General features: G+C 45.3%; 1 protein-coding gene across 1 annotated transcript in view; it reads left to right on the plus strand.

Annotated features, from left to right (window-relative positions):
* The window catches only part of SH3RF3 (SH3 domain containing ring finger 3), a 257,852-nt gene that overhangs the window by 161,581 nt on the left and 74,138 nt on the right, over positions 1–22,133 (plus strand). The gene's annotated exons all lie outside the window — the stretch shown is intronic.

Here is a 22,133-nt window from a genome sequence, read left to right on the forward strand (position 1 = left end):
ATAGTATTCCATGCTGTAAATGTGCCACAGCTTCTTTATCCACTCATCTAACGATGGGCACTTGGGCTGTTTCCAGATCTTAGCTATTGTAAATTGCACTGCTATGAACATAGGGGTGCATATATTCTTTATGATTGGTGTTTCAGATTTCTTAGGATATATTCCTATAAATGCTATCACTGGGACAAGTGAAAGTGCCATATTTAATATTTTGAGGAAGCTCCATACTGTTTTCCACAGTGGCTGCACCAGTCTGCATTCCCACCAGCAGTGCACAAGGGTTCCCTTTTCTCCACATCCTCACCAGCACTTGTCATTTGTTGATTTGTTGATGGTAGCCATTCTGACAGGTGTGAGGTGATACCTCATTGTCATTTTAATTTGCATCTTTGATGATCTGTGACTTTGAGCATTTTTTTCATATGTCTCTTGGCCATCTGTATGTCTACTTTCAAGAAGTGTCTTTTGAGGTCCTTTGCCCATTTTTTAATTGGATTGTTTGTCTTCCTTTTAAGTAGTATGAGTTCCTTATATATTTTGGATATTAACCCTTTATCAGATATACCATTGCCAAATATGTTCTCCCAGATAGTGGGCTCCCTTTTTGTTTTGATGATGGTTTCTTTTGCTGTGCAGAAGCTTTTTATCTTTATGTAGTCCCATTTGTTTATTTTCTCCTTAATTCCCTTTGCCCTAGGAGATGTATCAGCAAATATATTGCTATGAGAGATGTCAGCTCCACTATGGGGGAAGTCTCAGCATAGGAACAATGACTCCTGCAAGCACCTTTATCTGGAAGAAAGCTGTCCCTGAGTTCTTGCTCTGATCCCAGTCAAGTTAGTTCCTCCCCAAATGTCCCAGGTTTCTTTCAAGCCGCTGCCCCATAGGGCTCAAGTCCAAGTAAGTCTGTGTGCCAACCCTTTAAGAGGAACTGGCTGGAACTCCAGCAGCCACAATCCCCACTGGATTTTACAGCCCGAAATCACGAGGACTTCTCTTCCCAGCTCTGGAACCTTGGGCTGGGGGACTGGTGTTGGGCTTGGATGCCTTCCTCCTCACAGGAAGCCTCCCCAGCCTAAGATACCCTCCCAATTAAAAAAATGCCACATGTGGGTGTCAAACCAGCCGGTTCCGTGCCTCTGCCCCTCCTACCAGTCTCAATGTGCTTTCTTCTTTACTTCTCTAGTGGTAGGACTTCTATTTAGCCAGATTTCAGGTGGTTCTGAATGTTGGTTGTTCTGTATTTTAGTTGTAATTTTGATGTGGTTGTGGGAGGCAGTGAGTACTGCATTTACCTATGCCACCATCTTTGTTCTCTCTCCTTAACTGGACTGAGGGCTTACTCTGTAATGGTGAATTTAAAACATAAGAGTGGGAATATTAAAGGAGAAAGGAAACTAAGTAGCCCAAATGGTCAGTGTGGAAATCAACTAAGCTCTCTAAGATAGAAGAACCTCAGTGAGGAGCAGCCTGGCTCCTCGTCACATACAGGCGAGTTTGTGTGGCTGCGATACCTCACTGCAGATGCCTTCTTAGAAGTGGGTGCCGAAGTCGTGCACATGCATCACAAAAAGAAAAACGCAAATGGCTTACACTGCACCTTTCCTGGGCTGTGGGTGAGCATCACTGTTGTGGGCGGGGTCCGGAGGCCCTTTAGAGAGGTGGCATTTGACTTGAGGTTAAGGGGCAGAGCAACTGCTCTGAGAGAATCTTGGGTCTCCTGTTTCTACAGGAAGCTGGATGGGCAGGGACACATCTCAGGATGTTTTGAAGGACTTTCTTTTCTTGAATCCCGGGTATAAATGTGGAGAGTTAGAGACCCTTGGGCATGATCCCCAATGAAAATTGTGCCGTGTTCACATAACCTTCTTGCCAATACCCACTCACACCTCCTGTCTAGGGTGGAGCACAGCACTTGCTAGATACCTGCTCTGTCTGCATCTCTCACCTCCAAACATCTCCAAACAAAGTATCCAGAGAGCATGACTAATGCATCAGGACCCTTTGGCTCCCACTCTGTTTCTGTCTCCTGTTGCTGGCATTGCTCTTCTGCTATTTTCCTTCTATGGGCATCTGAGCCAGCCCCTGGCCCCCAGGCCTGGAATGCTGGTGGTGTTGATGCCACACCTCCAGTGACCAAAGGGTCTTCATACTTTGGCATTGTTGGGGCAGCCAGCTGGGTTGCTGTTGGGCAGCATCTTGTGTGGATATGCCCCATGTGGAGTCAGTAAGGAAAGCGGAGTCTCTAAAATCCACAGAGGGCTCAGCATGCCTTTAAACTACATCATAGTGGTGGGATTGATTGGGTTTTAAAGGCATGAAGCAAGTGGATCAAAGCAAGATTTTTACCTTTGGTGTTGGATTTTGAACAGTCCTATTAAAATTGCATTCATTAATGTCATTCTAAACCAAAACTCTGTTTCATTTAAGAAGAGAATGAATACTTACTTTTTACAAAGCAGCTATGAAAAGCATATTTTCTAACTTTTTAGTAGTTCCACCCCTGAAAGGAGCATGTGCAAACGAAGACTAAAGAGAAGAAGTGCCCTGTCCTCAGGCTCTGTCAGCGCGTTTGCCAGGCGTTCTCACCGAGTCCATGAGTGTGCTGCCCTGCACATTCCCAGGAGAGACCCCAGGACTGACCTTAGGAAAACACTTAACAGTGCTGGGCCACAGCTCCTCCTCTTCAAGTCAGGACACTGACACCTACACTGGAAGTGGAAAGAGCTGGGCTTAGGGCTTGGCATACCAGCCGGGACCTTGAGTTCCATTCCTTTTGTGGCAGCTTATTCCATGTTTTCATATTTTCACTCAACTGCAAGATTCAGCAAATGTTTATTGTGCCCTGACCATGTAACTTTCAGTGCATGGGAGCACTGTCATAACCTCACCGGAAGCTGTGTTGGATGTTAAGGCCTGGGGCTGCCATTAATGAATTCACTGGGTGATGCTTGCTTGGGAGTCCTCAAAGGCCCTGAGATTTCCTCAGGCAGTCTCTGGCCCATCGCAGAATCACTTTCACACCGAACTTTCAGTGGGGACCTGAACCTTATTCCCTTGGCTTCCCGTCATGCTTGCCATGTGCGAAACCCCAGGACTTGTGCACATGGGGAGAGTTCCTTTCTAACCATCTCACACCTACCCTCTTCCGCGCAGCACCGAAGGGGTGTTTTGAGTTGGCAGAAGCCATTTAAAATACCACCACAGTTTGTCCTTACCTGCCAGATTTTCTCCTGTTAGTGTCCCCACAACTCCTTCCATATGATCTTCTTACACTGCTGAATGTTTAATCATCATTTTCGACGTGTGGGAATTCTCTCCTTTGTGAGTTATCCCAGCATTAATCCCAGACGATTCAGGGGACAAATGTAGGTAAAAATCAAATCTCGACAGAGTTCGGGCTCTAGCATCAGGAAGACAAAAGTTCAGATCATGATGCTTTTTTATTACTATACAGTGACGTTGGGATATTTCCTTATCTTTGAGTTTCTCTTTTAACTGTAAAATGGAGTTAATAATAGGATTCAGTGAGCAAAGGCATTTAGAACTGAGCTCAAAATGGGCACTTAATAAATGTTTGCTTTCTGCCCCTCTGCTTTCTTGCTTTTTCAGAAAAACTGCAGTTCTGTCAGATACATGTCACTTGTGTTAGCCCAGCGCTCTCACAGAAAACCAACATCCTTCTTAAGACACACGACTGGTCCCTTGTGCCTTACTTCCCTGTGTCTGATCCCCGGGGAATCGCCCAGGGCTGGGGAATCCCATCAACCCCCTGTCAAGGCTGCTGTCCCCTTCAGTGGCACCCCCAGGCCCACTGTGTCATCTCTGCTTCTTCCTGAGGGGCATCGGGACCACTTTAGTGCTGGGAACAGTTAGGGACTCTGACCACAGACCAAGGCCAGTGAGCCCCAGGAAAGCCCGGGTCCTGCTCCTTTTCCGCGTCAGCTCTGCCTCTGCTCAGGCAGTCACCTGAGAACCTCTGTCACTTCCTTGGCTCTTAGATCCTAGATCCCTCCTTCCAGCGGGGCTGCAGACCTTCAGCCACTGAGGGCCCCTGGCCTGTGTGGAGGAGGCACCTTTACTAAGGTGACACATTCAGAGGCACTGGGGCCCAAGGAACGGGTTCAGAGGCAGCCTGGGGGGCATCTGAAGACTGTCCTGGCCCAGTCCCTTCTTTGGACATCAAGGTGAGGGTCAAACTGCACTGGGATCCGCAATGATTTGTAGACCACTTTGGGATAGATCTGAAGTTTGGTCAGGAAACATTTTTTTTTTAAATTTCTTTATTGATTAAGGTGTCACATATTTGTCCTCATCCCCCCATTCCCATCCCACACCCCTCCCCATGGATGCCCCAACCCCCTGTTGAACTTAACCATTGGTTAGGCTCTTATGCATGCACACAAGACCTTTGGTTGATCTCTCCCCCCTCCCCCCACCCTCCCCTATCCTCCCTCTGAGGCCCGATAGTCCGATCGGTGCCTCCTTGTTTCTGGTTCTGTTCTTGTTCATCAGTCCATGTTGTTCATCATTTCCCCTAGATGAGCGAAATCATGTGTCACTAGAGATATACTTATAAGAATTGAATGTGCGACGAGCAATAATAGTTATGCTGGCAGGCAAATGAATCAGTCTGTAGTGAGTTTCTTTCTGGACCAACAGTTCTTTTGAGACCCAATATCAATGTCCACCAGTTCCTTATGAGTACATGTCGGCACTGACCCCTCAGCTCTGGATGGTGGACAAATGGTGGTAATGCAGGTCTGACTCCCTCTGGTTTGGTCTCGGCCGGACCCAGGGGCACGGCTTCACCCGGATCCAGGGGCCCACGGCCTCACCCGGACCCGGGGCCAGGCTCACCCGGATCCAGGGGCCCACGGCCTCACCCGGACCTGGGACCCAGGCTCACCCGGATCCAGGGGCCCACGGCCTCACCCGGACCCGGGGCCAGGCTCACCCGGATCCTGGGGCCCGCGGCCTCACCCGGACCCAGGGCCAGGCTCACCCGGATCCAGGGGCCCGCGGCCTCACCCGGACCCGGGGCCAGGCTCACCCGGATCCAGGGGCCCGCGGCCTCACCCGGACCCGGGGCCAGGCTCACCCGGATCCAGGGGCCCGCGGCCTCACCCGGACCCGGGGCCAGGCTCACCCGGACCCGGGGCCAGGCTCACCCGGATCCAGGGGCCCGCGGCCTCACCCGGACCCGGGGCCAGGCTCACCCGGATCCAGGGGCCCGCGGCCTCACCCGGACCCGGGGCCAGGCTCACCCGGATCCAGGGGCCCGCGGCCTCACCCGGACCCGGGACCCAGGCTCACCCGGATCCAGGGGCCCGCGGCCTCACCCGGACCCGGGGCCAGGCTCACCCGGATCCAGGGGCCCGCGGCCTCACCCGGACCCGGGACCCAGGCTCACCCGGATCCAGGGGCCCGCGGCCTCACCCGGACCCGGGACCCAGGCTCACCCGGACCCGGGACCCAGGCTCACCCGGATCCAGGGGCCCGCGGCCTCACCCGGACCCGGGACCCAGGCTCACCCGGATCCAGGGGCCCGCGGCCTCACCCGGACCCGGGGCCAGGCTCACCCGGATCCAGGGGCCCGCGGCCTCACCCGGACCCGGGGCCAGGCTCACCCGGATCCAGGGGCCCGCGGCCTCACCCGGACCCGGGGCCAGGCTCACCCGGATCCAGGGGCCCGTGGCCTCACCCGGACCCGGGGCCAGGCTCACCCGGATCCAGGGGCCCGCGGCCTCACCCGGACCCGGGGCCAGGCTCACCCGGATCCAGGGGCCCGTGGCCTCACCCGGACCCGGGGCCAGGCTCACCCGGATCCAGGGGCCCGCGGCCTCACCCGGACCCTGGGCCAGGCTCATGGTCAGGAAACATTTTCAAACCCATCCAGATGTGAGCTCTTCTCCCAGGGCAGGCCTCACACCCTGTGTGGCCTCCACCCCACTGTCTCCCTGGCTCATGGTGGGTAACCCCAGCCCATGCCCCCCCAGCAGCTGGAGCCGGAGAGCCTTTCACCCTATGTCAGAAGGCGCCCACCTCTTCTCATGACCCCACTGGCTTCTTCTTTTCCCCAGAGTCCAAGTCTGTGCTGCCTACATGACCCTGCCTGACCCAGCGCCTGCGCCTCCCAGGTCCCTTCTCTCTCCAGCCCATACTGCAGGCTCCCCAGGGATCTGCAGCTGCTTCTGCAGGCCTGGTCACTCCCACCTGTCCGCATGCCCCTCTGAGTGTCCCTGACCCCATGTGATGGAGCCCCTTACCCAACACTCCTCATTTTTTTTCACTCCTCCCAAGAAGGTACTTACATTACATGGCAGTTGTCTGGGTGTCCTGGCTGGAGTGCAGGCTCTGTCTCTCCCCAGCTGGGGAAGGGCACCAGGACTTTCAATAGGACTTGAAAGTGAAGCTGAGCAGGCCGTCTGCCCGGCCTGGACCAGGGCCTCGCTGATCTCACTATGGAGAGTGTGTGTTCTCATCCAGCCTTCTTGTACATTCATTCTAAAGACATTTGTCAACCCTGAACTGTGTTCCAGGTGCGGGGTAGGTGCCGGGCAGTGCTCAGAGCCCCCAGTGGGCAGAGCAGGGGAGGGGTTCTCAGCTGCTGAAGGAAGTTTCCAAGTGAACTGACTGTGGTTTCAGGCTGAGCCCTTGACACGTGAGCTGTGACATTTACCGAGATGCGGTATTGAAGGACAGTGTGCTCCACCAGCCACTTCAGTGGCATCAGGGGCTGCAAGGTCTGGCTCAGTGCTCTGCTGCTTCTGCCCTTCACCGGCCATCGATTTGGGTGGACATGAGAGCACACACTTTGGGAGAGTTAGGTGAATGAATGGCAAACACGGTGTCAAGGCCCCTTCCGCGTGGTGGGACCACTGTGGTGCCTGAATCCTCAGAGATGCATTTCCCACGGGACCTTGGGAAGAAGGGCCGTGTTCTTTTTAATAGCTGCGTTGTGTGCATGGCCCAGACTTACAGTCATGTGGACCACCCTGAGGCCACGTGTGGACAAAGGAGAGCCCCAGCCAGACAGCAGTGGCATTTGGTTTGTTTTCAAAGCTTGCAAATTTCAGGGAACAGTGAAAACAGCATATGGAAGTCTACTGACCCACAGCACAGAATGAACAGTTTACATGAAAGCTTTACAAGACTCAAATCCCGCATTTGAGAGTGAAATGATGTCCTGCAAACAACCTTCATTCATAAAATCCTCAATGCTGCCATACTGGCCCAGAAACACGTGTGCCCTCCTGACTGTCAGCATTGTCTGTGGTGTCTGCTTAATGGTATTTCCTCATCTACATCGAGCAAGGCTTTTTAAACTAGGGCTTGCAGGCCACACCTGCCCACCTGCTGCTGCTCTGTCAATAAAGTCTTATTGACCCACAGCCAGGTTCCTTCATGTAACGTGTCCTCTCTGGTTGCTTTCACACTAAAACAGCAGAGTTGAGTATGTGACGGTGATAGTATGGCATGCAAATCCTGAAATATTGACTATCTGGCTCTTTCTAGAAAGATTTGCTGACCTGTGACAGAGCACAGCACTGTGCAGGCCAAACGCGTGCTGTTTTCCTACACATCCCTCTTGTTTCTGGGCAACAGGACTTTGTTCTGAGGCTGCCTCAGACCCACAGTGTTGTGGCTGCAGGGCCGCCGCCCTCCGGGGAGCAGCCACCGAACCCCTGGAGTCCACGGCGGGCCTTGCCGCTGTCATGCAGACAGCCCCTCAGTGTCTGAGAAGGGAGCGCTTCTCCTGCAGCAGAGGCTGCAGAGCGGGCATTTCCCTTCCCTGGCCTCCCGAAAGCACTGGCTCCAGGTTTGTGAGACCTGACTTTACCCAGCTGTTAAACCAGTCAGCATTTTCCTGGCCCTGCACTGGTGGTGGGATAAGTGGTTACTCATTCTAGAACACACCGACTTCATGCTGGGAGCTCTGACAGCGAATCTCCTCATTGCCCAGAACTCGATGGTCCTCACTGGAGGCTGTCTCCATGGCATGCTTTTGGATTAGAGGCAAAGCTGTGGGAAACCTTCCTCAAAACTCTTAGGCAAAGTTAGTTACTAATTGGTGTGTATAGAGGGTGATTGGCTCCCCGCACCCAGTAATCTCCTTGCCCCATCTCTTCAAAAAATGTTTCCCAGGTAAATAGGAGCACTCTGGATCCTGCCACTGTCCTGACATTCCAGCCAGCATGGGACCCGAATGTTCCCTTCAGTATTAGTGCAGATCAGACACGTGCCACCAGGTGCCACCAAACCAAAGCTGAGACCACATTGGGTTTGCATCTGACAGGCAGACGGGCTGTGCAGATTCCGCCTGCTCATTTCACTAACCTCACAGTAGCACATTTGACATGAGTGGATTTTGAACCCCATTTATTGCGTTATAATGGGATTTTAATGCAGTTACATTATATCGGGTGATGTCCATGTGTTTATGATTGGGCCTTTTCCACCTAGCGCTGAGCTCCCATTGAGGAGGGATGGTTTCCTCCTCATGCCTGGTATTTGGGGGACACTCAGGCATTGCTGACTGGACGAGGAACAGGTGGGAACTGCCAGCACTTGGAATGATGCACATTCTCTGGCCTAAGACCACACTCGGTTTTGGATAGCTCCCCTTTTATGTGGCAGTCCCACATAAGGGGGAGCTGATTCCACCCTCCGAGTGACCCAGAATGAGCCCAGCTCTTCGTGTGGCAGTGATGCCACAGCTCATAGACATTAGCCATGCCCCACCCCAGCCTTCTCATTCTCAGGCTCGGCAATGCCACTTCTCTTGCTTCTGTGACTTAATTTCAGATTGTTCACATATTGGCTGGCTTCCTCAGAATGTGATGATGTCCTCTTGATGTGTTAGGACCAATGCAGTATTCAAGGTGTTCATGACTTTTCCACACTATCACCTTTTATTTTAGAAAAAAACCCCACCCTTTTATCTAAGTACTAGAGGCCCGGTGCACTAAATTTGTGCATGGGAGGGAGGGTGGTCCCCTCAGACCAGCCCGCACCCTCTCCAATCCAGGATCCCTTGGGGGATGTCTGACTGCCGGTTTAGGCCCGATCCCACAGGCAGTCGGACATCCCTCTCACAATCCAGGACCACTGGCTCCTAACTGCTCACCTGCCTGCCTGCCTGATCACCCCTAACTGCCCCCCCCGCCGGCCTGGTCGCCCCACGCAGCCTGTTCAGTCATCCATTCGGTTGTTTCGGTTGCAATGGTCGCTTAGGCTTTTATATATATAGATAGCATAATATACTCACAAGTTCACTAGTCAAAATTATGCCCCTTGATGATTGGAAAGAATATATCCTTATAATCACTACCCAGTGGAGCAATGTGGGTGCCAGTGCCCCAGTGCCTCCACCCTCTTCTCCTCCCATATCTTCTAACACCATAGAAGGCTTGTGTCTATTTTTGAACTTCAAATAAATGAATCATGCAGAACATATTTTTGTGTCCAACTCTGTTTTCTGTCAACATAATGTTTATGAGCTACACCTATATTGTTGTAGGGTCTTTAGTTGTCTATTTTCATCACTTTCCGGTATGATTAGCTGAGTTTTTAAATAGACTTCATTTATAGAGCAGTTTTAGGTTCATGCCTGGATTGAGCAGAAGGTACAGAGATTCCCATGTGCCTCCTTGCCCCCACATGCACAGCCTCCCATGACCAGCATCCCCACCAGAGAGGTGCGTCTGTTACAACTGATGAAGCTACAGTGACACATCCTGTCACCCAGGGTCCAGGGTTTACATGAGGCATCACTTGGTGTTGTACATTCTGTGGGTTCATGTGCTCAGCTTTACAGTATCATACAGAGCGCTGTCACTGCTGTGCTCTGCTGATTCACCCCTCCCTCTCCAGCCCCTGAAACCATTGATCATTCTACTGTCTCCATTGTTCTGCCTTTTCCACAATGTCATATATTAGATGTAGTATGTAGCATATTCAGATCGCCTTCTTTCACTTAATAATATGCATTTAAGTTTCTGTCATATCTTTTTATGGCTTGATAGCTCATTTCTTTTTAGCGCTGGATAATATTCTATTGTCTGGATTTACCACAGCTTATTTATCCTCTCCCCTACTGAAGGAAATTTTGATTGCTTCTAAGTTTTAGTGATTATAAATAAAACTGCTATAAATAACCATGAGCAGGCTTTTTGTGGACATAAGTTTTCAACTTTGGGTCCATGCCAAAAAGTGTGATTGCTGGATAATAATGTCAGAGTATGTTCAGTGTTGCAAGAAACCACCAAACTGTCTTCCAAAGTTGCTGCACCATTTTCTGTCCCCACCAGCAATGGCTGAGAGCTCCTGTGGCTCCACCTCCTCACCAGCATTCGGTGCTGTTGGCTGTTCTAGTGGGTGTCTAAGTCATATTTTATGGTTTTAATTTACATTTCCCTGATGACATGATGTGGAGCATCTTTCTCATGTGCTTATTTGCCATCTACAAGTCTTCTTTAGTGAGGTGCTTGTTAGGATCATAGGCCCATTTTGAAGTTGGATTGTAGGTTTTCTTATTATTGACTTTTCAAAGTTCTTTGTGTATTTTGAATAACAGTTTTTTATCAGATATGTCTTTTGCAAATATTTACATAAGTCTGTGGCTTGTCTTTTTATTTCCTTGACAGTATCTTTTGCAGAGCCGAAAATTTTAATTTTAATGAAGTCCAGCTTATCAGTTCTTTCTTTCATAGATCGACTCTTGGGGTTGTGTCCAAAAGTCACCACCACACCCAAGGCTCAGGTCTTCTCCGCTAGTTTCTAAGGTTTTATAGTTCTGTGTTTTACATTTAGTTTGTGATCCATTTTGCGTTAATTTTTCTGAAGGGTATACCTGGTAAAGTCTTGATCTAGATTTTTTTTTTTTTTTTTTTGCCTGTGGATGTCTAATTGTTTCAACAACATTTGTTGAAAAAACTGTCCTTGCTCTTTTGTCAAAAATCAGTTGATTATATTTATGTGGGTCTATTTCTAGATGCTATGTTATATTTTGTTGATCTATTAGATCTATTTTTATCTTCTATCACCAATACCACACTGTCTTTAGTACTGTAGCTTTAGTCTTGAAGTCAAATAGTGTCATCCTTGTTCGTCTCTTTCAATATTATGTTGACTATTCTGGTCTTTTGCCTCTCTATATAAACTTTATAGTTAATTTGTTAATTGCCACAAAATCACTTCTTGAGATTTTGATTGGGATTGCACTGAATGTAGAAGTTGAGAAAAACTGATATTATTACAACATTGAAGATTTCAATCCATGAAAATATACATCTCTCTATTTTGTTCTTCTTTCATTTCATTTATCAGAGTTTTGTAGTTTTTCTCATATAGCTATTTGTACTTATTTTGTTAGATTTTTTTCCATTTTTTTATTAAGGTATTATATGTGCACATATCTTACCATTGCCCCCTCCCACTCCCATATATGCCCTCACCCCCCAGTGTTTTGCGTCCATTGGTTATGCTTATATGCATGCATACAAGTCCTTCAGTTGATCTCTTATCTCCCTAACCTTCCCGCTGTAACTTGACAGTCTGTTTGATGCTTTACTGCCTCTGTATCTATCTTTTTGTTCATCAGTTTATAATGTTCTTTATTATTCACAAATGAGTGAGATCATGTGGTATTTTTCTTTCATTGACTGGTTTATTTCGCTTAGCATAATGTTCTCCAGTTCCATCCAGGTTGCTGCAAATGGTAAGAATTCCTTCTTTTTTATGGCAGCATAATATTCCATTGCGTAGATGTACCATAGTTTTCTGATCCAGTCATCTGCTGATGGGTACCTAGGCTGTTTCCAAATCTTAGCTATTGTAAATTGTGCTGCTATGAACATAGGGGTGCATATATCCTTTCTGATTGGTGTTTCTAGTTTCTTTGGATATATTCCTAGGAGTGGGATTACTGGGTCAAATGGGAGTTCCATTTTTAATTTTTTGAGGAAACTCCATACTGTTCTCCATAGTGGCTGCACCAGTCTGCATTCCCACCAGCAGTGCACTAGTGTTCCTTTTTCTCCGCATCCTCGCCAACACTTGTCATTTGTTGATTTGTTGATGATAGCCATTCTGACAGGTGTGAGATGGTACCGCATTGTCGTTTTGATTTGCATCTCTCGGATAATTGGTGACTTTGAGCATGTTTTCATGTGTCTCTTGGCCTTCCTTCTGTCTTCTTTCAAAAAGATTCTATTCAGGTTCGTTGTCCATTTTTTTATTGGATCATTTATCTTCCTTTTATTAAGTTGTATAAGCTGCCTGTAGATGTTGGAGATTAAACCTTTATCAGTGATAACATTTGCAAATATGTTCTCCCATACAGTGGGCTTTCTTGTTGTTTTGTTGATGGTTTCTTTTGCTGTGAAAAAGCTTTTTATTTTGATGTAGTCCCATTTGTTTATTTTCTCTTTAGCTTCCATTGCCCTAGGAGCAGTATCAGTGAAGAAGTTCTTTCGGCATATGTCTGAGATTTTGCTGCCTGTGGATTCCTCTAGTATTTTTATGGTTTCCCATCTTATGTTTAAGTCCTGTATCCATTTTGAGTTTATTTTTGTGTATGGTGTAAGTTGGTGATCTAGTTTCATTTTTTTGCATGTATCTGTCCAATTTTCCCAACACCATTTATTGAAGAGACGGTCTTGACTCCATTGTACGTTCATGCCTCCTTTGTTAAATATTAATTGAGCACAGTGGTTTGGGTCGATATATGGGTTCTCTATTCTATTCCATTGGTCTATATGTCTGTTCTTGTGCCAGTACCAAGCTGTTTTGAGAACAGTGGCTTTATAATACAGCTTGAAATCTGGCATTGAGATCCCACCTACTTTGTTCTTCTTTTTCAGGATTGCTGCTGCTATTCGGGGTCTTTTTTTAATTCCAGATGAATTTTTGGAGAGTTCTTCCTAGGTCTGTGAAATATGCCGTTGGTATTTTAATGGGGAGTGCATTGAATCTATAGATTGCTTTGGGTAGTATGGACATTTTAATGATGTTGATTCTACCAATCCATGAACATGGTATGTTCTTCCATCTGTTTATGTCTTCCTCTATCTCTTTTTTCAGTGTCCTGTAGTTTTCCACGTATAGGTCTTTTACCTCCTTAGTTAAGTTTATTCCTAGGTATCTTAATTTTTTTGGTGCGATGGTAAATGAGATTGCTTTTTTAGTCTCTCTTTCTCTAAGTTCACTATTGGTGTATAGAAATGCCATAGATTTCTTGGCGTTAATTTTGTATCCTGCTACATTGCCGAATTCATTTATTAAGTCTAATAGCTTTTTGATGGAGTCTTTAGGGTTTTTTATGTACAATATCATGTCATCTGCAAATAAGGACAGCTTTACTTCTTCTTTTCCAGTTTGGATGCCTTATATTTCTTCTTCTTCTCTAATTGCAATGGCTAATACTTCCAGTACTATGTCAAACAGGAGTGGTGAGAGTGGGCATCCCTGTCTTGTTCCTGTTCTTAGGGGAAATGGTTTTAGTTTTTGCCCATTGAGTATGATGTTAGCTGTGGGTTTATCATATATAGCTTTTATTATGTTGAGGTATGATCCTTCTATTCCCACCTTGTTGAGAGTTTTTATCAAGAAAGGTTGTTGGATTTTGTCAAATGTTTTTTCTGCATCAATTGATATGACTGGGATTTTTATCTCTCAATTTGTTTATGTGATGTATCACGTTTATTGATTTGCGGATATTGTACCATCCTTGCATTCCTGGGATAAATCCTACTTGGTCATGGTGTATGATCTTTCTGATATACTGCTGGAGCCGATTTGCTAGAATTTTGCTGAGGATTTTGGCATCTCTGTTCATGAGGGATATTGGCCTGTAATTCTCTTTCATTGTGTTGTCTTTATCTGGTTTTGGTATTAGGGTGATGCTGGCTTCATAGAAGGAGCTTGGAAGCATTCCTTCCTCTTGAATTTTTTGGAATAGTCTGAGGAGGATAAGTTTTAGTTCTTCCTTGAATGTTTGGTAAAACTCCCCTGTGAAGCCGTCTGGCCCCGGGCTTTTGTTTGCCGGAAGCTTTTTGATGACTGCTTCAATTTCTTCCATAGTTATTGGCCTATTGAGATGTTTAGATTCTTCCTGATTGAGTTTTGGAAGGTTGTATTTTTCCAGGAATATGTCCATTCCCTCCAGGTTGTCCAGTTTGTTGGAATAGAGTTGTTCGTAGTATTTTTTAACAATCCTTTGTATTTTGGTGGAGTCTGTTGTTATTTCTCCTCTTTCATTTCTGATCTTGTTTATTTGGGTCCTCTCTCTTTGCTTCTTGGTGAGCTTGGCTAGAGGTTCATCAATCTTGTTTATCCTTTCAAAGAACCAGCTCTTGGTTTTGTTGATCTTTTGTATTGTTTCTTTGGTCTCTATGTCATTTATCTCCGCTCTGATCTTTATTATTTCCTTCCTTCTGGTTACACTGGGCTTTTCTTGTTGCTCTCTTTCTAACTCTTTGAGTTGTAGGGTTAGGTAATTTATTACCATTGTTTCTTGTTTTTTGCAGTAGGCTTGTAGAGCTATGAACTTCTCTCTCAAGACTGCTTTCGCTGAGTCCCATAGATTTTGGATTGTTGTGTTTTCATTGTCATTTGTTTCCATTATGTTTTTTATTTCTTCCTTGATCTCTCTGGTAAGCCAGTCATTGTTTAATAGCATGCTGTTTAGTCTCCATGTGTTTGATTTTTTTGGATTGCTTTTATTGTAGTTGATTTCCAGTTTTATGCCACTGTGATCTGAGAAGATGCTTGATATGATTTCTATCTTCTTGAATTTGAAGAGACTTTGCCTATGTCCCAACATATGGTCTATTTTTGAAAATGTCCCATGTGCACTTGAGAAGAATGTATATTCTGTGGGTTTGGGGTGAAATGTTCTGAAGATGTCAATTAACTCCATCTGGTCTAGTGAGTCATTTAGGATTGCTGTTTCTTTGCTGATTTTTTGTTTAGAGGATTTGTCCAGTGGTGATAGTGGGGTATTAAAGTCTCCTACTATGATTGTATTGCTGTCAATCTCTCCCTGGATATCCTCCAGGAGTTGTGTTTTTTTTATGTATTTGGGTGCTCCTGTATTGGTTGCGTATATGTTTACCAGAGTTATTTCTTCTTGTTGGATTGCTCCCTTTGGTATTATGAAATGGCCTTCCTTATCTCTTGTTATGTCCTTCACTTTGAGATCTAATTTGTCAGATATAAGTATTGCTACCCCAGCTTTTTTTTTTCATTTCCATTTGCCTGAACAACCTTTTTCCATCCCTTCAACCTCAGTCTGTGTGCGTCTTTTTTTTCTGAGGTGGGTTTCTTGTAGACAGCAGATATATGGGTCTTGTTTTCTTATCCAATCCATTACCTTATGTCTTTTGATTGGGACATTTAATCCATTTACATTTAAAGTTATTATTGATAGGTACTTATTTGTCGCCATTTTTATTCTTTACCCCTGTGTTCCTTCTTCGTTTCCTATTTCTTTCTTTCTTTCTTTCTTTCTTTTTCTTTTTCTTTTTCTTTTTTTTTTACAGCAGACCCTTTAGCATTTCTTGCATTGCTGGTTTGGTGGTAATAAATTCCCTTAGTCCTTTTTTGTCTGTGAGCTCCTGATTTCACCTTCAATTTTGATTGATAGCCTTGCTGGGTACAGTATTCTTGGATTGAGACCCTTCCTTTGCAAGACTTTGTATATTTTATTCCATTCCCTTCTGGCCTGATGAGTTTCTGTTGAGAAATCAGTTGCTAGTCTGATGGGTGTTCCTTTGTATGTAACTTTCTGTCTCTCTCTGGCCGCTTTTAAGATTCTTACTTTGTCGTTGGTGTTTGCCAATTTAATTATAATGTGCCTTGGTGTCAGTCTTTTGAGGTTCATTTTGCTTGGGACTCTGTGAGCTTCTTGGATTTGTGTGGGTTTTTTCTTCCCTATATCAGGGAAGATTTCTGTCATTATTTCTTCAAACAGGTTTTCTATTCCTTGCTCAGTTTCCTCTGCTTCTGGAACCCCTATTATGCAGGTGTTGTTTTGTTTTGTGTTGTCCCAAATTTCCCTTAGGCTCTCCTCCTGCTTTTTAATTTTCTTTTCTAGAAGCTGCTCTACTTGGGTATTTTTTCCCACCTTGTCTTCTAGCTCACTGATGTGGTCCTCTGCTTCTTCTAGTCTACTCTTGATGCTTTCTACTGAGTTCTTTACAGCAGCGATGTCATTTTTCATTTCCTCTTGGTTCTTCTTCATTTCCTCTTGGTTCTTACTCATATCGTTGAATTTGTCTTCCATTCTTTTCAGCCACCTTATGACCATTTCTCTGAATTCTTTCTCTGACAGGTTGCTTGCCTCTATTCGTTTACTTCTTTTTGTGGTGATGCCTGCTTTTCTTTCATATGTGGGCTGTTTCTTTGTCTCCCCATGGTCTCTCTTCTCCGGATGTCTGGTTATGTAGTTCTCTCTCTCCTGCGTTGATTTAAAGGCACAAAATACAACACAACCAGGTACAACACACAAGGCACTGAACAGAAATGTATTCACAATATTAATAACCCCCAATAAAGGTGATCACCAGAGAAAGACAAATTAGGGGATAGGAGAAAAAGAAGAAGAGGAAAGAGAGAGAGAGAAAAAAAAGTAGTGCCAGAATGAAATTGGTAAAAGGAAAAAAAAGTAAGAGAGAGAAGAAAGAGACTAAGAAAGAAAAGGGGAACAAACTATATATATGGGGAGAAAACTCCAATAGAACAGCCACTAATCTCAGCAAATGCCAGCAACAAGTACCTGGAGATTGATACAAACTACAAACAACAACTAATATCAAGAGAGGCGAGGGAAAACAGAAGCAAAAAACAAACAAAAACAAAGCAAACAAAACAAACAAACAAACAAAAAGAATAAGCAAAACAATCTCACAAAAAAGCATAAAAAATCGATATAATCAACATTCAAGCAAACAACAACAAAAGGACAGAGAGAAAAACAATTTTTTGGTAATTAAGACAGAGAAGAGAGAGGTATATGGACTTGGAGCAGGGGATTGGAAATCCTATCTAATAAAAGAGTAATATGCAAATTAACCATCACTCCGCTACATGCACAAGCCATGCCCACCAGCCACGCCCACCAGCCAATCAGAGCGAGTATGCAAATAAACCCAACCCAGATGGCTACAGCCACAGAGAGCAGGAGGGAGGCTTGGGTTTCCCTGGTAACAAAGGAAGCCAAGCTTTCCGCATGCCGTTGCAGGCCTATGCCTCCACTCAAGGCTACAAAGTTTCAATTATAGAAGATATACACAAACCCCAACAGAAATGGCTGCCGGCCACGGAGCGAGCAAAAGGCTTGGCTCCACTCCAGGCTACAAAGTTTCAATTGTAGAAGGTAAATAAATTCCAGATACCAGGGCCTCCGCTTGGGTTCCCAGGGGGCGTGGCTGGCCTGCAAACCACCACAGGCCCCTCGCTCAGGCCACCCCACACCCCAAGGGAACCCCCACCCTGATCCGGGACACCCTTCAGGGCAAACCAGCTGGCCCCCACCCATGCACCAGGCCTCTATCCTATCTAATAAAAGAGTAATATACAGATTGACCATCACTCCAACACACAATATGGATGCCCCCATGTGGTCAAATTTCCTGCCCCCAGGTGGACACAAGATGGCCACCACAAGATGGCCAGCAGGGGAGGGCAGTTGGGAGGCACCAAGCCTGCAAGGGAGGGCAGTTGGAGGTGATCAAGCCTGCAGGGGAGGGCAGTTAGGGGTGACCAGGCTAGCAGAGGAGGGAAGTTGGGGGCAAACAGGCTGGCAGGGGAGCAGTTAGACATCAATCAGGCTGGATTTGAGTGGTTAGGGGGTGATCAGGCTGGCAGGCAGAAGTAGTTAGGGGAAATCAGGAAGGCAGGCAGGCGAGCAGTTGGGAGCCACCAGTCCTGGATTGTGAGGATCGGGCCTAAAAGGGCAGTCGGACATCCCTCGAGGGGTCCCAGATTGGAGAGGGTGTAGGCTGGGCTGAGGGACACACACCCCCGCCCCTGTGCATGAATTTCGTGCACCGGGCCTCTAGTTAAATATATAAGTAGGGTGAAATTTTAACAGGGGATAAACAGAAAGAATAGGGAAAATCTAAAGCAGGAAAAGGGTAAGATAAACAGGACACCAAAAGGGGAGAAGTTAGGAAGAGAGTGATGGCATAAAGGTAGAATTGAGATAGAGTAAAACGATGCTAAAGGAAAGATGAAAATAGAATGTAGAGCACTGATCCCAAAGTAAAATAAAGAGAAAATAAAATGACACTTTAAAAAAAAAAAAAGGTAAAATAGTAGTAGTAATAATAGTGATTGAAAAAAATTAGTTTCTTAATGAAAAGATGAAAAAAATAAAAATAAACAAATAAAATGTGCAGTAGTGAAGGTCATTCACTTCCTCTATTGTTCTGTTTGTCATGCCTGTTTCCCAGTCAGGACAGTATTGCAGTTCCCTGTGTTCCACTGCTCCTCAGTGTTGTAAGCCAGTCCTGATTTTTAAGCAGGCAGTGTGTCTTAATTTCCTGTATTCCTTTGTGATTACACAAGAGTCAATTTGTGATTCAGCCCCTGGGTGGCAGTGTTTCTGGATTGACTTCCAAATCTATAGGTCCTCTCTAGCCTGTATTTAGATCCTACTCTCCCTGTGGCACTCAATATCGGTTTGTGGGAGTGGGCTTCCCCAGAGCTGGCTTTCCGATGGTCACTCCCTGGTCCGATCCCCAGGTTCCAGAAAAACAATTTTCCCCTGTAGTTTCCCAGGGTGTCCCCAACTGGGTGATCCTATGTATTGGGCTTAGTAATCAGAAGCAAGGATTTGAAGAGGAATAAGCCCAAGTGTGCGAACAATGGGCCTGCACGCAATCTGCGCAGTCCCCCTTCCCCCTTGGGTCTAAGCAGCCGGCACACTTTTAAGATTTTTAGGCTGTCCTTTTGCGTCCGATCAAAATGGGTTGCTTTTTAGAGATCCCTTCTGTTAGCAGCTCTGAGGACCCCCTTCCACATTCACGGATCACGCCAGCCCCAACAGCCATGGATTTTTCTAGGCATGGACTTCCCCCAGTCCTCCAGCTCCCGCAGTGCGTGAGTTTCTCTCTCCCACCAGGACCAGAGACCTCACCTTATCCCAGGCGAAATCTGACCTTTCCGTGGTGGAGGGTATAGCTCCTCTGAATCTATGTGTTTGCTCCAGTTGGGGACCGGTGTTCTGGGGCTCGCAGCTGTTCGGTGGGTGCCGTAGTTGTAGATTTTTCAGGCTTCCAATAAGATCCACTTTCCCCTTCAGGATGGCCGCGGTCTCCGCATCAAGCCCGTAGCTCTGGGAGGGGACCCAGCAGCAGTGGGGGCTGCCTGGTCAGGGGAACCCCGTCCAGCAGTCCCCCACCTTCTCCTGGAGTATAGCTGTCCCTTAATTCGCCAACAAATACTCCCCATGCGACCCTCAGCTGTTCTTTCTTTCTGCTCTGGGACAAGGCTCGGGACCCGTCTGTCTATTTCACCACCATTTTTCTTCTCCTATTTTGTTAGATTTATACCTAAATATTTCATTTTTAGATGCTAATGTAAACAGTATTGTGATTTTAATGTCAAATTCCACTTGTTCATTTTATTGTGCTTCACTTTGTTGCACTTTGCAAATATTGCATTTTGTACCAATTAAAGGCAAGACCCTTGCCTTGCTTTTTTGCAGTGATCTTAATCTGAACCCATAGCATCTCCAATGCATGCATGTATATAGAAAAGTGTTTAACTTTTATATATTAACCTTCTATCCTGAAACCTTGCTATAATTTGTCATTAGTACCAGAAGTTTTTCATTGATTCTTTCAGGTTCTCTCTTTTTTTTAATTATATTTCTTGGGGGTAACATTTGTTAATAACATTATATAAATTTTAGGTGTATAACAAAATAGCACAACATCTGTATACTCTATTGTGTACTCACTACCTGTTTACTTGTCTCCTTCTGTCACTTGATATTTAACCCTTTTTGCCTCTTTCATCCTTCCCCTATCCCTTTTTCCTTTGGTTACCGTAATTCTGTTGTCTGCATCTATGAGGGGTTTTTGTAGTTCTTCATTTGTTGCTTTTTGTATACTAGCCCACATATGAGTGAAATATTAAGAATCTTGTATTTTTCTATCTGAATTACTTCACTTAGCATAATACTCTCAAGATCCATCCACCCATGTTGCTACGAATGACAATATTTTATCTTTTTATGGCTGAGTAGTATTCCATTGTATATATGTACCATTGCTTAATTCAATCATATATCAAAGGACACTGGGTTGTTTCTATGTCTTAGCTATTGTGAATAATGCTGCGATGAACATAGGGTACATATATCTTTACAAATAAGTGTTCTCAAAATTTTGGGGTAGGTACCCAGAAGCAGAATTGCTGGGTCACATGCTAGCTCTGTTCTTAATTTTTTGAGAAATCTCCATACTGTTTTTCCTAGCAGCTGTACAAATTTACATTCCCACCACCAGTGTACAAGGATTTCTTTTTCTCCACATCCTCACCAACACTTATCTCTTGTCTTATTGAAAATAGCCATTCTGACATGTGTGAGGTGGTGTCTCATTGTGGCATTGATTTGCATTTCCCTAGTGATGTTGAGCAACCCTCCTCCCCCTGCCCCCAGATATTTGTTGGCCATCACTATGACTTCCTTGGAAATGTATCTATTCAGGTCCTCTGCCCATTTTTTAAAATTTATCTTTATTGTTTAAAGTATTACAGATGTCCCTCTTTACTCCCCACTTAACCCCCTTTTTCCCCCTTCCTCCCCCTCCCCAGGCCTTCTTTAATGACATTGCTTCTGTTGTGGTGGTGTTATATGAGTTCTTTTTGCTATTTTTTAATTATATTTTACATTCCATATTATTTTGTATTAGTTTCAGGTATACGGCATAGTGGTTCCCCCCAATATTTCCAGTACCCATCTGCACCATACATAATTATTACATTATTATTACAATACTAGAGGCCCGATGCATGAAATTTGTGCAAGGACCTTGGCCCCCGCCACCACTGGCAGCCGCCTCTGCCTCGGCCCCCGCTAGCCGCAGCTTTGTCCAGAAGGAAGCACGTCCGTAAGACATCTGTTCTAATTAACATATTGTGCTTTTATTATTATAGATTATTGACTATATTCCTTATGCTGTACTTTACATACCCATGACTATTTTGTATCTACCAATTTGTGCTTCTTAATTGCTTCACTTTTTTTACCCAATGCAAGCCCCCCACTTCCCCATGCAACAATTAGTATTAGTCTGCTTTCTGAATCTGTTTTGTTTGTTCTTTTATATTGTTCTTTAGTTTCCACATATAAGTAAAATCATAACTGACTTATTTCACTTAGCATAATACCCTCTAGGTCAATTCATGCTGTTGCAAATAGTAAGAACTCATTCTTTTTTATGGTTGAGTAATATTCCATTGTATATATGTACCACCACTTTTTTAGCCACTTGTCTATTGATGGGCACATGGGAGGCTTGAATATCTTGGCTATTGTAAATAGCGCAGCAATGAATATAGATTTGGTTAATTCTTGGTACCATAAATTTTTTTTAAAATAATATATTTGTATTGATTTCAGAGAGGAAGGGAGAGGGAGAAAGAGATAGAAACGTCAATGATGAGAGAAAAATCATTGATCGGCTGCCTCCTGCACACCCCACACCTGGGATGGAGCCAGCAACCTGAGCATGTGCCCGGACCAGGAATCGAACTGTGACCTCCTGGTTCATAGGTTGATGCTTAACCACTAAGCCATTCCGGCCAGGCAAGAAATTCTTAAATACAAGTATAGGCACCTGATGTTTTAAAAAGTCAAAAATTGAATTTTCCATTCAATATTTTCAGACCACAGTTGACCATAGGTAACTGAAACTGTGGAAAGCAAACCAAGCATAAAGAGGGACTCCTGCATATTGTAAATGGAAAACATTTGAGAATCTTTGCAGCTGTAATCACTATATAAAAAAAGAGAGATATCCTGGGTGAAAATGTAAGGGGTGGCTGTTTTCACATGCCATATCTCAGAATGGATAATAAGCGTTCTTTGAATCATTGCTTAGAATCTTTTCTGGGCT

This window comes from Cnephaeus nilssonii, assembly GCF_951640355.1.
Source record: "Cnephaeus nilssonii genome assembly, chromosome: 7".
NCBI classification, from domain to species: domain Eukaryota; kingdom Metazoa; phylum Chordata; class Mammalia; order Chiroptera; family Vespertilionidae; genus Cnephaeus; species Cnephaeus nilssonii.